We start from the raw sequence: 17,612 nt of genomic DNA on the forward strand, positions 1-17,612 counted from the left end.
CCGTCCGAGGGCCCGCACTAGCTACAGGTCCCTGGGCAGGCACAAGGCCTCCGGGCCCTGGAGCGGGCCCTGCGTTCGGCCATCTGTTACTCTGCTGTGCGTGCCAGCAGCCTGTGCTCAGTTAACGTTCGTCGAGTGAATAATCAGGTAACTACGTGCATAAGCACTCACCTCGCCATGCCTCAGTTTCCCCCACTTATAAAATCAGGGAGCCAGACTGGACAACTTTTGAGTCCCTTCTCGTGCAAGGATCGATGTGTCACATAATCGACAGTTGTGCATTTTGAAGAGAAAGCAAGGCTCTGGTTGCCAGTGCTTTATTTTAAAACAGTTTATTACCATTTTAAAAGGTGTTTGAGACTATGTGGGCAGGAATGTATCCATTTTATTTCCCTAAAACTGAAAATAAACTCATCTCCTTTACAACCAAACCAGAGAGGACGGCACCGCACAGATGGGGCTGAGCTGGGGCCTGGGGGCCTGTTGAGAAGGTTAACTCGAGTTTGAACTTGGAGCCCCGTTGAGCCGTGAGCTGACCCGAATGTGGGCGAGGCCCCTGCGCTGTGGCCTAGCGAGCTATTTTCACATACGTTATTTTATGAAACCCTTAAGGAGGTAGCGTGCCATGTATCATTATTTAATAAATAAGGACATGAAGCCTCAGAGAGTCGACTTAATTTGCCCAAGGACACATAGATAATGAATGGACGGAGCCAGGATTTGAATGTAAATCTGAATAGATTGTTCATGCTTTGATACCTGCCAACTTAATCTTCCGTTTCAAAGACTTTTACCTTTTCGCTTTGTTTTCTTTCATCTATTTTTACTCCACTCAATCCGATCCTTATCTCAAAGACTTCCATTGCATTTTCTCCTCCTCTTAGTTCTTCCATTAGTTCCGTTTTTTTTTTGTTTTTGTTTTTGTTTGTTTTTTAAGGCAAGGCAACCCTCGGTTGACCTCACAGCTTGCAAGGACCTCGTCAGTTTACAATCCCTTAGTTTTCATTTTTCACGCCTATAGCGCCTGGTCTTCCTAGGTGGTCTCCCATCCACATACTAACCAGGCTCGACCCTGCTTAGCTTCCGAGATCAGGCTGGATCGGGCACGTTCAGGGTGGCATGGTCGTAGCCATCATTTCCTTCCGAACTCACCCTTTGATGCATCTACTTTCTGCCTTTTTCCGAGGTGATTCTCCTCAGTTTCCCCTCAGGATACAGAAACCCTCTGCTCACTGAGTCCCAGTGAGTCTACTTAGTTCTAAATCTCATCTTCAAATAATTATCTTTTTTAGTTGGTCTTCCCCTTTCTTTGAATTGTGCATCGTGTTTCCTATTGACATTTTATTAAGTCGTTTATACATCCTACGTGAATAGAAAACTTATTTTTAAAAATTTCTGACTGCCAACTATCCATATTTTACTGCTTGATTTCCATAATGAAATCATAGTTTGACATGTAAGATATTATTCTAAAATAAAATCACTTTATTAAAGCAATAGAATAAAGCTAAAAAAAAAAATCCTAGGATGAACAAATAAATATTCATTCCATACCTGTTTGTTGATTACCTACTATGCCTCGGGCATTGTTCTAGATCCTAAAACATAGTGCCTGGTATCTTATTGATTCTAGAAGTTGAAGGATAGAAAATAGATAGCAAGAAGAAATTAAATAAGACACAGATATATTTTTTTCTACCTGCCTACTACCTATTTGTCCATCTATCTTCATAAGAAAAGAACTCAAGAAAAAAAAAATCGTGATATCCTTACTTTTGTTCTAGTTCTTGTTTTAAATCAACTCATCTCTACATATTTTTGAAAATTTAACTTTGACTAAATTAAACTTCCCGGCTCTATGAACATGGACTTGTTGGCTCCAATTGTACTTCAGCTGCGGAGCTGATCGCATCCGACGGAGTCGGGACTGCACGGGGAGGGGACTTCCGTTCTCTGATCCCTCCCAGATCAGAGAACAGTCCTCCTGAGCGCCGATGCATGAGCTCGACATTCGCTGTGAGCAAGTTCCATGTATTATTTTATTATACGTGTTGTTTATAGATCCCACAACCGATCCGTAAAGCATGTGCTGTTATGCTTTGTTTCACATCACGTCCAAGGAATTTTTTAACCATTTAGACTTTGACGGTGTATGTATTTCTGTTAAACATGCTAGTTTTGCTCTTTTACCTACTGTTTTAGAATATGATAATAGCATCTTAATATAATTTACATTAAAGCTTCTCATGGCAAATTAATCTGGTGTTTCACATTAAAACACAATTCTTATGTATATATCAAGTTTCAACTATATCGATTCATTTTTAAAAAGTTTAGACCACAGTACCCTGATTTGTAGTTCTATTAAACCCTGTTATATAATCCTGAAAATGTTTAACATCACGTGTATTTTAAATTATTTAAAAGTTTATTTTATACGTTTTGAAGATTTAAATTTTTTTAAATTTATTTCACAAAAGGCTCATCTTTTCCAGAATAAATTTAACTTGCCTTATGCAATTAGTAATAAGAAAGACTCAAATTAATTGAAACATAGCTAAATAGAACCTTTTATTAACTAGATTTTTTTTTTTTCTTTTTGCTCTGCTTTTAGAGAGAAAGCATAAAATCACTGGAAAACAAGTAAAATAGTAAGGTTGTGTTTTAAAAATTAGCCTTCAGTTTTAGTGCTGAGGTCAGTACATAGCTAGCCCACTTTCCATGTTATAAACTATAGAGTCATGATTCATTTAAAATAATGAATCAGAGACACCAGTGTTCTCTGACTCATGAAAGAAATATTAAATTGTTTGATATTTGCTAAGGCAGAAAAGTGAGCTAATAGATGTTGAGGATACTTTCAGCCATGAAAGACTGAATCAGAATCGGCTTCCTGGTTATCACTTTGAAAACCAAGAAATTAAATTAACCCAAACTCATTTTTACCTGAGCATGCTAATTAATCAAATGATTTAACAAATGGGTGGGCGAGAGATGACATAGACTTGTGGGAGAAAAGCAGAGGCCATACTTTTGGTGAGAGACACTCCCCATTTAAAAACAACTGTAATGAAAGCTACACATCTGTCGAGAGCAGCCAACAGTCCTGGCCTAGTCTCTGCTACGTAATTTCCCTTAAGCCCCGCGTCACCCGTGCCTTTCCAGAACCTTCTGAAGACAAGTCCTGCCTCAGAGGTTCTTTCCGCTCCACTCTGCTGCAGGCTTCCTCATTATAATATCGGGTAATGAATATACGCGGTCCGACCATACGCCTGTGCCAGGTCCTGTCCTCAGTGACATACAAACCTCCCGTCCCGGAGACCTGGCTCTCGTGCCAAACCTTCTTCTAGTTCCCTGCACCTGAAAATTTGCAGGTTTACACGCTTCGTTTTTCCACTTTCTTCAAGCGAATCTTACCAGACGCATGGTGGAAATCTCAGAGTTAGAATGCTGATTTCTCCATCACTAACTTCGTTTACCTCCTGACTTTCCAACTTCCAAAAAGAATGCGAGGGGACCCGAAAGACACCGACGCAATAAGAGCCAGCGGAGAAAAGGGCTAGAGATGCAGAGAATTCTATCGGGAGAATTATGCTAAGGAAGGCAGTTTGCACTTGAACCCAAAGATACCACTTAATTAGATTCACGACAGGACAGGAAAAATAAAAATAAAAATAAAAAACAGGAAACACACTGGGTGCACTGCTCCCCTTTGCTGAGAGGAAGTAAATCAGAGCATCAGGAACGCCTTTTCTGGACTGAACTTCGAGACGTGTTTCCTCTGTGGTTCTCTGTCCCAAGCCCTGTCACGCGATAGGCGTTTCATACATAGTTGCAGAGTGAGGGCTGGATGAGGAATGTGAGTGGCACTTGGCTCTCGAAGGAGAGGGCAAGGCCGGCTCCTTGGCTCCTTCCACTGCGGCGGTCCCTTGGCAGAGGGTCAGCGTGAAACAGCACACCCCTGAGCTGGTCGGCTGCGCGCCCCGGTTCCGCTAGCCCGTGTGGGTGTCCACTTAAGATGGTCTGAACCTTCATCTCACAGACTCTCGGCAGCCTCAGGCCCCCGTCCACTGTTTTCTTGCTTGGGGTTTTCTTTCCTTTTTCTGCTTTGATTTTGTTGTTGTTATTGTTGTTTTTAATTTGGATTCCGAACTCCTGCTGCGGCCTCTCCATCACTGTTTCTATTTCTACTCAGAACTTCTAGTGACGGAAGTCGACGGTGGCAGATTTTGTTTCCACTGAAGGCTTGGGAGTCGCAGTGTGGGGTTACGGGACAGAATGGGTGAAGAGTTAACGTGACAGCTGGACATTGCCATCTCGGAGACAGCCGTCTCTCGCTGCGACTTCCTACAGAGCTGCGGGGGCCTCTCATTATTGTCCGTTATGCATAGCAACTTGACTCTCTGTCTTTCCCTCCCATTCAGTGGTTCAAAAAGCCCATCTTCGAGTAATCAAAAGGTACCGGGGGTATTTCTCAAACAAAGAGAACTATCCCGAAGAGAAATGCAAGCCTCCTCGAACAACTGGCCGAACTAGAACCAGATTTAAAATAGGAAAAGTTTTCTCCCTACTGCACGTGTCCTGATGGACGGGGTCCTGAGAGCCAGGCCACCAGCCTCCACGTGTCCTGGGGACCTGCTCCCCGTCAGCGTGCCCGCGTCCTCGCACAGGAGGACAGGCCTCCAGGAGCGCCGGGCCTGGGAGGCAGTGAGCATCACCGGGGGGAGAACCTGGCCTCCGGCCTGGCTGAGCTGGGTTTGTCTTCTCGCTAAGGCCCACCTTGCAGTTTGCTCTTGGACAGTCTTCGGAACTTTCTAGAGCTTCGCTTTACTCATCCGTAAAATGGGGAGAAGAACTCTTCATCTTAGCGTCGTTATGTGCCATTTGCCCTTCAAGGCGACTTTGTTTTTCTGGACCGTTTGCGTTGTGAGGTTCCTGTCTCACTGTGTCAGGAGAGGCTTTGCTTCAGAGGACTTTCAGGCACGGTGGGACAGCTAGAGGGGACAGCTAGAGGAGACGCCACTGTCATGCTCGCGGGGCGGGCGAGCTGCCCTGGGGGACGATGGGCTCGCATGACCTCGGCTGCACGTCCTCGCTGCTGTCCCCACTGGCCGCGAGCACGGCTGTAGCCTCGTGACCTCGGTTTCTTCTCTACCTGAGAGAAATGAAGCTGCACCTCGGGGTGTCATTAGAGAAGGACTTCGTTAGGGCTTGGTGCACAGGGCCCGGGGGCTGACGCACAACGCTCAGAGAAGCAGGCCACAGTCCTTCTCTCTTGGGGGCTGTTCCTCTCCGAGGGACGAAGGATGAGGCGCGTGCACCTCTCACTGTTTGGGCAGGGACCTTCATTCGGGTGTCAGCAATCTCTAGTTTGTCCCCTAGGCTCCCAGACCTCTCTGCCGGAGCACATCCGCCCTCTCTGGCTGTCCCCTTCTTCTTCCTGCTTGAGGAACATGTCACCCCTCCCCGTCCACGTGCCACCTGCGGTTTCAGGGAAACGCCCCATTGTCCCTACAGACGGGATCGTTCCCCTGTCACAAACCAGCACTCTGAATCCTCCACTGAAGGGGGACACGGCCCTTCCAACTCTGCCCCAGAACCCGAAGTCATTCCTTAAGCCCCGTTCCTGAGACTGAATTAACCCTGTAGCTGCCGAGGGGGCACGGCCTGTGCTGAGGGCCTGCACCAGCCTGGCCGGCACCTGTCCCTGTTCGTTTCTGGGCTCCGCTTATGCAGGAAAGCAGGACGGGAGGAGGACCCTCAGGTCCGTGTCAGGTCCGTGGGTCTCTAGGGAACGCAGAGAAGGAAATGGCAGCGTTTTTGGTGTTTGCCACTGAACAACAGCATGGGCGAACCGGTACTTCGTTACCGGTAAAAGAAAGGGGTTGAGCCAGATGGGCTTCAGGGACCCGCCGGCTCACGACAGGCTTTGATACCGGGATTCGGTCAATCGAAAGTAGCCTCGAAGTCTTAGAGCGTGTTTTCTGAGTGTATCCCAGTAGAGTACTTCGGCTGCAAAAGGCTAAAAGTTATTATTTGGGAATAATAAATCAGGGCAAAAAGAGATGTAGAGTCCATGGTATTTTATTAGTTTCGAGTTTGCTAATCCTTATTTTATGAGATTTGATTTTCATGATGTTTTCTTTCCTGTTCGTACTGTCAGAAAAAAAAGGATGCCTCTTGTGTTCGGTGAAGAGATAGGCCAGAGTCTAATGAATGTGTGCTTTGCCCGTGTTCGGATAAATGAGATAGTTACGGCAAGTCATTGCAGGGTACGGGGGCCCTTCTGTTTACCATGGTAAAATTAATACCTTACAAGTTTCCTAAGGAATTTGTAAGATGTCATAAATTTATTTTTAATATAATTTCAAAGTTGGAAAGCTAGGGAATCTGAAGCCTGATCCTTGATAAGTTCATTAGAAAAATGCCGAACAAAATGACATGTTCAACGGAAAATATTCCTCCATAACATTTTATTATCACTCCAAGACTAAACATTGTAATTTGCAAGTCATTTAAAAATAACCTGAAAATATGAGTCCTCCTAAGAGTATATGCAACATTTTGCGTGATTTTATTTTTTTTTATTCTCTATTTTTTTCTTGACTCACTATATCAGAGAATTGTGGTCTATATGGTTTCACAGAAGTAAGCCAAACCACGGACCGCTTGAGCTGAGGGGCTCCCCGAGACCACCTGTCGCTGGGAGAGGTGGGTGTCCTCCTTTTAAAGGATGGAGAGGAGACATTCTTGGTCGCCTCCTGCATTTATTCCCATAGACATCAGCCAGCGGTCACTCTGTTCACTCTTCTGGATCCCTGCATTCTGTGCATCTTCACTTATCTGTTTTCTTAAGTACAGGAAATACTTGCAAAGCAATTAGCACACTGCGTAATCATTGTTAAGGATTAGCATCAGTATCATTCTACGCATGTGAATTTTTGAGAGATGAATCCAAATCTGGGGGAAATATTGGTCAATTAATAAACGTATTATTAAAATATCTTCATTCTATAAATATAGATTCATAAATCCAAATTTTGTTTCCAATAATTCAGTACTAGAATAATATTACTATTACAAACATATACCAACAACAATTAATCGTATCAAATTGAGAATCAAGAAGATATTTAAATTTATCATTCTCCACTTGTTTTCGTCTATGAAGAAATTGCTCATTTCCAGATCTTTTCTTTTTGGCTCAATTCATTCTTTTGGCTTTTTGAAAAAAATATATACATAATTTGAGTAAGCTTTAATTTAACATTTTTGTATCTACCAATTTTTTTGAACAAATTTGGAAAAAAGCAGCCAGGAGAGCATAATTACAGTAAGAAAATGTTTTTGTGTGTATTTACGCACATTTGCGTATAGGTATATTAGGAAATCAGAAACTCTCCTAAAAAATTATAACGCAACTCGCTCATAGGAAAGAAGAGGCAGATGGGCAATTTCTATAATTGGATTATTTTGGGAAAACCTTATCAAGAAGAATTGCAGGTGCAGACATCCAAATTTTCCTAGCAACTAACTACCTTCGGTCCCACTCACCACCAACCCCACTAAGTACACCCCTGTCTTTACACAGAACTAAATGTCTTGCAAGGACAACTTGTGTAAAGAGAGGTTTATAGAGATTCACAGGACAAGCGCCTAAATATAGTACAGCACCTTATCATCCCTCATCATCACAGGGATTTGGGCTTCAGGCCTGAACATCGGTCGGTCAGAAGCTCAATTTTATTAGCATATTCCAAGAGGTAATTAGTCCATTAAGAAGCAAAAGTACAAAAACTAGTCTAATGTGCATTAAGTCATTTACGGGGCAAGTGTAAGCCTGACTCCGGTTCAGATTCCAGAAATAAAAGCTGAGCTTAGCCTTGCTACCTGGTCTGTTTCCCCCGATCTGAATGTATTATTATATGTATGAGATTCGATTATCAAGAAGTAGGTAAGAATAACGAATTACAAGAGTATTTTTTTTTCAGGTCATTGTTGGAATGAGTTAAAGTTGCCCAATGTACATTTCATTAGCCAGACAGTGAGCTCTATGAAGTTTCCCACTGGTTCTGCAGTACCCAGCACAGTGCCCGGTCCGAGTAGATACTTAATGAAATTCCGACCGACTCATTAAAGTCGGGTCGCGTCCTTATTTTCTAAACTTTAGTGGTGGAAACTACTACTTATTAGACCATCGCTTTCATCCACTCAGAAAATATGCGCACGTCTTAGCTCTGGGTGTGTTTTGTAGGCCAGCAGGAAACTCTTTAATCGTTTTCGATATAATGCTACGAAATTAATGTAATTGGTCAATAACAGGGAAGCATAAATTTGTCGAAACATCTGAAGCAAAACACATTTAGAGCTCATTGCTAGGTGTCCCTGGTAATTGTTCTGGTGTAAAACCATCAGCGAAGCAAACAGGATGACCCTCTTAGATCCCAGCTAACCCCTCAAGGCCGTTAAGTGCACTAGAGCATAAATACATTAAGTTTGATTCCGATCAACCTGAAAGTGGTTAATGGTAACTTCTAAAATATGCTAAATAGCCTTCTAGATACGAGCTGGCTTAAAACCCCAAACCTTCACATCTTATTATCAGGCTTTCTTTAAAACAATTTGACGTGCTGGCCCAACATCACCCATGAAGAGAAAGGAAGGTTAGCCAGCACGTTGTCGCCTGCCATTCACCTACCAACGGAAGACCCAAATAACTCCACATTCACGCTTAGATTTCTTGTAACTCAGGTCCTCTTCTTATCAATAAATTAAACCAAACCAGAAACAGGTTTTATTGCTTACAAATGAGTGCTCCTGCTGTGTGATTTCATGTGAGACCTTATATTAACAATGTTGTTTTAGGGATTTGCATAAACTGTGGACTGTTTTACACTTGTTTTGTATTCTAAATCAGATCGAGCAAAAATGTGAGGGTGTTAAAAAAAGTGCTCGGAGGAAGGATAGGTCATCAGATAATTCAGAGATTGTTTTAAAACTTCCCCTCCCCCCCAAAAAATATTAAATAGTTCCCTTAAAGATACCTTAAAGAATTTTTGTTAATAACACAAACTGCACTCATTTCTCCTCCCAACTTTATCTGCCAATTTGCCTATTATTTTGTGACTGTTGAAATATAAGTTCTTATTTCTTTGTATTAGTTAGGGCTTTAGGCTAGTGTTTTGGGGCATGAATCTTATCCATCCATCCATCTTCTTAGAGTTTTCAGCCAAGGGGTCTGTACACAAGAGGACGATAGACAGAATAAGGAACAAAGTGCCAGGTAATGAATTAGACTGGGAAATAACCCGGACTGTCTTCAATTTCAGGATTCACACGGGAACACGTGGCCTAGACCAGAGGTTCCTTATTTCATTTCCTGTATCTCTGCCTAATGAACTAGGCAAGTGTAGAGATTAGATTTTATTATTTCAGCGTGGGGAAGGGCCAGTCAGGATTGTCGCTGGTGAGAGAGGGAAGAAACGGGGTGTGGCATCCGCGTGGGTAGACGCACACACGCGCGCGCACACACACGCACACGCACACACACACACGCACACGCACACACGCACACACACACAGCCCCGTCGGCTGTAACCCTGTGTAGCGTGGTGTTTGCACATCCCCACCTTTTCTCGCTGATGACTTTTTTAAACTCTTAGCCGAAAGTGGTTGGAGCAAATGCTTGCTTTCTCATGCTGTACATCTTTTTTTCTCATGCGGCCTCTGCATCACGTTTGTCTGAAGCGAACTGCGGCGAGAAAGAACGTGTGCGGGTATTTCCTCCCCTAGAAGGAGCTCCAGCTCAGCAGTGGTTTCCTGGCCATTTGCCCCTCCGCCACCCCCTCCCTTCCTAGGCGAAAGCCGCACATGTCATGACGCTGCCTGGGTGTCACCGTAGCCACACGGGATGTGGCAGGGAGTAGAGTTTACATATTCACGGCCACCATCGTAGGGCTTAAGCACAAAAGGAGGCGGTCACAGCCGACGCCTCACCGTAGGCGCGTTCCCAGGAGACTTTAAACCACATTGAAATTTTCTTCTGATGAGTCGGGGATGGACAGGGCGGCCCCGCCGAAGACCAGCCAGTTCTCTTCTTGCCGCGTAACAGCGAGAGGAGAACGCGGTGACAGCAGCTCCCGATCCTGCGCGCCTCAGATCACGTTGACGTGGGTGGCCTCAGTCACGTGCCGCCGGGGTGGGACCACCTACGTAGCGAACGTGTTCACGTGTTACAGAAACGGTTTGAGGAAAGCGTTGCGCAATGTTCTTTTGGCCCAGAAATAGCCTTCCTCCTCTTTGTCCGGCATTGAAATAAAATATCAGAAGGTTTCGTCGCTCTTCTTTAGAATATAAAGATTGGTGATCTTTTTCTTTATAGAACTACAGTTACCAACGAACAGTTTCCTATCCCTAAACTATTAGATAGCAACTCTCACCATGGTAACGAAGTTGAGTGCTTTAAATTGTTTCTTAAATCGTTATTTTTGGAACTTTACCTGAGGTGGGAGATAGGTACATTTAACTATTTAAATACTAAATTTAGAATGTACTTGTGAGTTATAAATAGTATGGGAAAGCATAGTATTAGCAGGTTAAAATTCTGAGACATTTCTTATATTAGGAAAATTATAAACATAATTTTGGTTGTTTGTACCTATTAGTATGGATGAGATGCAATATCACAATTCACATTTTTATAATAAAATTAATTATTAATGTCGTAACATAGAAATGAAAGATTGAATAATAACAATAGTTTTTAAAAGATGTATGTGAATAAGAAGAAGAAAATTATTACAAACTTAATTTTTAATGTCTCTTCTCTAGGTAAAATACATCAATATAACTCTCTTAATGATTAGTTCTTTTTGAATACAGTAATGACAAGAAACATTTTAATAAATAAAGGCTAAATATTTTACTTTTGTGGAGTATGTGATGCTTTTAAAAGTATTAGATAGACTAATACTTTTTCTGGTGATTTTTATGGGGAAAGATGTAATATCTATATCTCTCTATTGGTCTGTCTGTGGAATTAATCATGTTCCTCATTAAGATATTTTATTATATTATTAGAGGACTTTGGAAATTTTCTGGCTTTTGAGTTTAGAGATAGACATAACGCATGGGACAAATTAAAACTTAATCCTCTAATTCCACACAGTATATTGTTTTTAGCTTGTTTACCGTGAAACATAGCATGTTGACATTAACATATATACATACATGAGCCCCGCATTATTCTAAATCTGAGTGAGATGAATGATTACGGTGACACGTTTAACTAAAGATGTCTTGCTTTTCTTAGTTTGTGTTCCAGAAATACTATCACTATTATAGAACGGCTTCGTATTTAATATTAAAATTTTAGTACTACTTAAATTTTTATTCACCGAATATTACTTTTCCTATAGTATGTAATTGCATACAAAGGAACCTCAGACTGTGCCTTCCTTACCTTTAAAAAAAAGTCTCTAATTTACACGATGTTCCTCATAAATTAAACTCTCTGATGCGATTTTTTATCAGTTCACAAAGGAACAATATGCAGCTTCATGTAAAATATGTATTATAAAATAAATACTTTATTGCTAGTTATGCCCGAAGAGACATAGCCTATTTTTCACATTAATTAAGAGTCTCGGTTCTTCTGTTCTGTAGAAATTGTCTTTTATCGAGTGGAGATGATAACATGAAAGATGCTACAGCGAAACTGTGCGTTTGACTCTCCTTCATGCTCAGGAGGTTCAACGTTTTAAAAGTTTTATCGTATCTCTTGGGCAAAAAGTAACACCGCCACCTCGTGAGGTCTGGTCTGCTCGGCCTGGTGTGCCGGTCTCTGTCCAGGCACTGAGTCTCTAACTTTGGGAATCCTCAGTGAGAAGGCACAGTTGATGTTGAAACTGATTAATTTTGCTTGTTTGGATCAACTGGTATATTTGCAATATACAGATTTGAGATGAATTCAATAAAGGGCATAAGAAGTTCATCTAGTACGTTTTTAATCAAGGCCTAGGGTCAATGGGAGACATCCTTCATTCTGAGCACCTGCCGTGTGCCAGGCCAGGTAGTGGACATAGACAGGACACTGAACGAGACAGGCAGAGACAGATGCAGCTTTTCATCTGCCAAGAGATGAGCGGAAACAGTGACCAGACAGCGTACAGGACCGTGTCGTGCAGTGGCAAGAGCAGAGACCTTGAACTAGAGACTTCTGTGAGTCTGCGTTTCGGACGTATCTATAAAACACCTCTTCCATAAAGCGTCTGTAGGAATGCGTGCAGGGACGTATTTTAAAGTACTGAGCCGCACGCCTGGCCTGCGGTGGGTCCTCGGTACTTGGTAGCTTCCTTCCTCTTCTAGAAGGTCAAGGTTAAACCATACTTCTGGAGAAGACAAAGGCCAGCTCTTTGTCGCTGCCTGTGTCGTTCTGGAAGCCGTGGCCTCCACTCTGGGCCGCTGTTTCCTTCTGATGTGAGGGGGACACAGGGGGTGCTGACCAGAGGGCCGGGAACAGGGTCATGGGGACCCGTCCTGTGAGGAGGGCTTGCCTCTAACACCCCCCCCCCAGGGTGGAGCAGGGTCTTCAGCCGGCAGGCACGTTCTAGGGGAGGGAGGGTCTGATCCTCCCGCCTCCCGTCCCAGCTGATTTTGTGGTCCCCATATAAAATGTAGCAGCACTAGGAGCTGTTGGGTTTTAATTCAATCCAGTGAACAGTTATTTAGCACCCGCCACATAAAAGGCTGTGTAACTTGCTCGGGCTTTGGTGGGTGATACGGCCCCTTACTGGCATCTGCAGGACAGAGCTGTCCCCTTGGTGACCAGTTTTTTTCACATCATCTGCCACAGAAGGCTAGGCGCCTGGCGGTATCTAGAATATCCGTGGACAATGGCAGCGTGTTTGTGAACAAAAACAGCAAAATACCATGCTCTGTATCTTTCAGGCAGCTCTAGGTCATGTGGAGTAACGTCAGGCGTGATTATTAAACAAGACCACTTTTAAGAAGATAAAATGAATATTTATATTTATTTAGAATAAAACCTATCTTAAATTTCTATAAACTGTTATGCCTCATACATATAACAAAAATAGGCAGTGAAAAATAAATTGCACCTATGTGAATTCTTCTTCCGAGGTGTCCTGAAACTACACGTCACTTTAATCGTAACGGGGCTGCGTGGCAGCCGGGCCGCGGTGTATGCCAGCCGCGCCAAAGACGTGCAGGAAAGAGTCCCTGGGGGACGCCCTGCTCAGCCCATGCCAGCGTGCCAGGGACGTCCACAGCCCAGCACGTTCGTGTCCGTAGGAACACAAATATTCTGGATGTTATTCAGATCCAGACAGCATCGTCCTGGTCATGGTGGCTGGCTGCAGTGATGCTGACGTTGGTACTTAGGTATAAACTTGGATTTATGGACCAGTCTTGGCCGGCCTCTGCTTTATTATTTGATGTCTGCCTCTTGGCATTATATTAAACCTAAAACCTGGATTTGTGGCTCCCAACCTTCCTTTAGGGGCTGCTTGGTGGCTGGCTTCAAAATGCACAAACTCTCGGTGATTGCTGCTCAGTTAGGTGCAGAGGGCTTCACCGACTGCATGAGAATAAGGTTTTCAGAAAGCATTATTTCCAGCCGTTACGTTCCAGAGGTTTGCAGAGGTGCACCTGTGCATTTTTGTTGAGCTGAGGAACGGGAGCCCCAGGGTGTGCTCTCCTTGTGGTCTGTGTGAAGCACCCCTGCTGGGCGTGTGCCCTGAGGGGCAGTGAGCCCAGAGCTGTGGAGACTCACCCCTAAACCTCACACCTGGGGAGATCCGTTCTCTCCTGGGCTGGCCTCTGCCCCATCCCTTTGTCCGCATCCTCTGTGAATCACAAGCTCGTAGGACATTCTTCTAGCAAGCTGTTACGACCTACCCACCGAGTGTCCCCAGAGCACTGGCTCGTCCCCTCTCAGCACTCATTGCTCTGAATCATCATTTCCTAAACCCCCAGAACAGTCCATCAGTGTGGCGTGGGACCCACTCCTTTTTATGACCCGAGTGATGAAAACCTTCAGGCAGGCTTGAGCTGCAACCCTGGACAGGGCCATTATCTCCAGCCCCTGGAACGGCGTCTGACAGGAAGCATTCAATGACTGTCGAAGAAATGAAACTAATTTTCAATAATTAGAATAATAGTTAAAGTCCTACGTTTCATTCTGCCACTACCGGAGTTTCTTACCTGACCTCTAATTCATTTGTTGGATTTTTTTTTTTTTAAAGCTGATATTATATAACTGCTCTGGCACAAGAAATGCCCAACAAACAAGTTTTTCCTTCATCCCTTTCATGACATACATCATCGGGGTCTGTTGTCATTTTTTTTTTTTTTTTTTTTTAGAATTATTAGATTTTACTTTTTCCCAGTACTCCTAAAACTCAGCTTCACCCAGGACAGGCCAGACTTCTGGACTAACAACTCCTTCCTGGGCTGTCACCCTTTTCAGGAGACAGAATTTATCAAATAGCACGGTGCCAGGAGGTTTGCGCCCCGGAAATCTGAACCAGTCACAGAACCATATCTGCTTCGGTCTGGACACACGTAGCGTCATCAGAACAGCAGGCGCCGCCTCTTGCCTTCCCTCGTGGGATACACTTCTCCCTGTCCCCCACGGGGTTCGTTACTTAGAGGTGTTGGAGTATCATAGCCGGCCCTTAATCAAATCATTGGAATTTTTTAAAAGTTTGATTTCCCATAATTATAAAGACATGTTTTCTGATAGCACATAAACTGGCTCATTACAAATGTCTCATAAACATTCCTCTTGTGCCAGATTACTGGGGTCTTCTGCTTATTCCCATCGCTTTCACGGTGTTAATGAGCTCAGAGATTGATTTTATGTTTTAGAATTTATTTTAAATTATATCTTTGATCTTATCAGTTTCTTAATAGTTTGCCGTCTTAGGGCAAGTTCAGTACACTTGCTCTTTATTCGGTGAAAGTAAACATCACATGGTTCACAATGCATCAGATTTTTTTGAAAGTGTGTATGCACATGTATCCATCCATATTCATCCACATGCACGCAGAGATAAATGATAGATGAATAGGTGCAAATTCTAAGACAATTAGGATAAAATGTGAACGGTAAGGGAATCTAGGGTAGAGGCATATCGATGTTATTTTCGCTATTTTTGTTTCTGCAACATTTTGTAGATTTGAAATTATTGTCTAACAGAAGGTGAAAAAAAAGTAAACAAGCGAACTTATCATTACTTCATAAATTCTAGTGATTAGTGGTATATGATATAAATGCTTTGTATTTAATTAGGAATAAAATAGTGTTTATGGCGAACCTAAGATATAAAATGACAGTGTTATGCGCCACTCGCTCACACAGAGATGTGTTCTTGAGGGTGTCCGTGGCCCCGTGCGCGGTGGTTGGTGCTCGTGTGTGTGTCGCCAGCGCCCCACATGATTAACTTGTCTCAGCAATAAAATTTCAGTGGGGTCAAACGAAGATTTCAGGGACCTCAGAGGCCCAGGCCTATCTGTCAGCATGACGTAGCCCAGCCTAGACGAACACACTGAAATCGTGCCGTGTAACCCACACTGCCCGTGACAGCGGTGCCCTCAACGTTTGTTGAGCTCCTTGCTTAGATGCAGGGGTGGCGTGGAGGCTGACTCTTCCACCCGTCACCACGTCCTTTAGAGATGCCACCGTCACCGTAATAGCATCATTTTCTGAGTTACCTTTTGGTCTTTAAATGCCCGCGAAGGTTGCTCTACGCACGGCCTCGTCCTGAACACCGCAGCGAGCATAAGCTCGCGAGGAGCACTTCCTTCCAGGCCCCTGCAGCACTGAAGGCCAGACCAGCCCCTGATCTGGAGGCTCCCTTTCCCCCGTCTTTCTGGGCAGGCGTCTCCCCCACTTCTCTTCCGGCCTCTCCCCAGTCCTCGTCAGGCTGAGGCCTGATCGTCTGCGACTTACCTCCAAGGCCACACGTCTGTCCCCTTTATCCTGACCTGTTCTTTGTCACAAACCTGTCTCATTCTTCTATGTCCCGTGAACCCGAGGAAGCCTCCTGTGACTTCACACCAGCACACGGGATCTGGCAAGTTGAGAGATCTGTTGCTCAATTCTTAGAAGTGCGACTGTCGTTTTGGTGGCAGAGGGGAGCGGGTGACGTGGAAGCAGAAGACGCTTCCTATAGCTGAGTCATGACTTTACCGCTTTCAAGTGTTTGCTGGTCTCTAACGTCTTGGCTGTCACCGTGTCACCGCGAGGAAGCGCGTTTACTGGTTGTATTTTCGTTACGTACATCTGGGGAAGGCGCATCAGTGTCTACTCCCTTGCAATTGTCCATCACATTCCTGAGATCTTCCTTGGAGATAAACACGCAGGGATGAGAACTATAAATTCTAGATATTATTAATTTTTTGTAATTTAAATAAGCTTTACGGAGAAAGGAAGAGATGTCATCCACAAAAGAATCGTGCCGTCTCAGTTATATGGAATGGTGGCTTTGGGACGTGGACGTGTTCCTTATCGACTGCGGGACCCAGGCTGGTCCTCCCAGCAGAGCGAAAGGCGCCCGGAGTGGATTATGGGCAGGTGACCTTCCAATTCTTTGGAATTGCAGTGGAAAAACTGACCGCGAGTGTTGTTCTAAACGCGTGTGACCACAGACATTTTGGGGACAGTGTCGACTGTGACTTCTGTGACCGTTAAGGTGTTCCTGTGGGATCACCATTTACTGTCAAACTTCCTGCAAGTATTCAGTGGGAAAAAAAAACTAAAGATATTTCTAGGTAGACTATCTTTATAAAATGTTGTAAATACAATATAAAATGTGAAGAAATGTAACTTTTTTTTTTTTTTTATCCAAATTGAAGTTGAATCTGGAGATCACGCTGGAAAGTTCTGGCCTCACACCACCCGCCTCTGAGAACATATGTCCTAGGGTTGGGTGTAGTCAGTCGGGCTGACGGAGGGGCCCAGGCCCGGCAGGGGGGCAGGGCACTGATCTTATTCGTGGGCTGTCCCTGCTGGCAGCCGCTGGGACAAGCACTCAGATCCGCGGCCAAGGCCGCATCCCTCACACCCAGGCAAAAGTCCATTCGGGTCCAGCGCTTCTCTCGCATCCTGCGCCAACCCCAAACACGAGGCATCCCGCTATAGCTTCAGGGTGCTGTCTGCACCCCGCTTCCATCCATGCAAGCGCTCGGCTACTTCCGAGGCTCGGCAGCGTTTGGGGACCCTGAGCTGACTGTGTGGACGAGGCACAGTTATTTCTATGCCAACTGCTGCCAAACCCCGCTGGCCCACGGCGGGGCTGGGGATGGCGCCCCCTCCCTGGGCTTTTCCCAAGAGAGAGGTTGCAGGTCCCTCTGCCCTTAGGTTACGTCACCTCTACTCCCTGACCTTGGCACACGAGGGACGAGGAACGCGGAGAGGAGAGAGGGTCTGATCACACAGCCTCTTCCATATGCTCACCTGACGGTCCCCTCCTCCACCCGCAGAGCGCCCCCTGCCCTTGGAGGGTGGAAGATGGGAACCGTGGCCTCGCGAGTGACCGTTCCTGCACCCTGGGCGCCCTGGGCTCCCGCAGGCATCTTCACCTTTGGAG

General features: G+C 44.6%; 1 protein-coding gene and 1 pseudogene across 1 annotated transcript in view; one reads left to right on the plus strand and one right to left on the minus strand.

Annotated features, from left to right (window-relative positions):
- Positions 1–17,612, plus strand: part of PACRG (parkin coregulated) — a 432,037-nt gene that overhangs the window by 95,613 nt on the left and 318,812 nt on the right. The gene's annotated exons all lie outside the window — the stretch shown is intronic.
- LOC120618304 (uncharacterized) lies at positions 1,013–1,131 on the minus strand (annotated as a pseudogene).

Source organism: Pteropus medius, unplaced genomic scaffold (genome assembly GCF_902729225.1).
Source record: "Pteropus medius unplaced genomic scaffold, Ma_sr-lr_union100, whole genome shotgun sequence".
NCBI lineage: Eukaryota > Metazoa > Chordata > Mammalia > Chiroptera > Pteropodidae > Pteropus > Pteropus medius.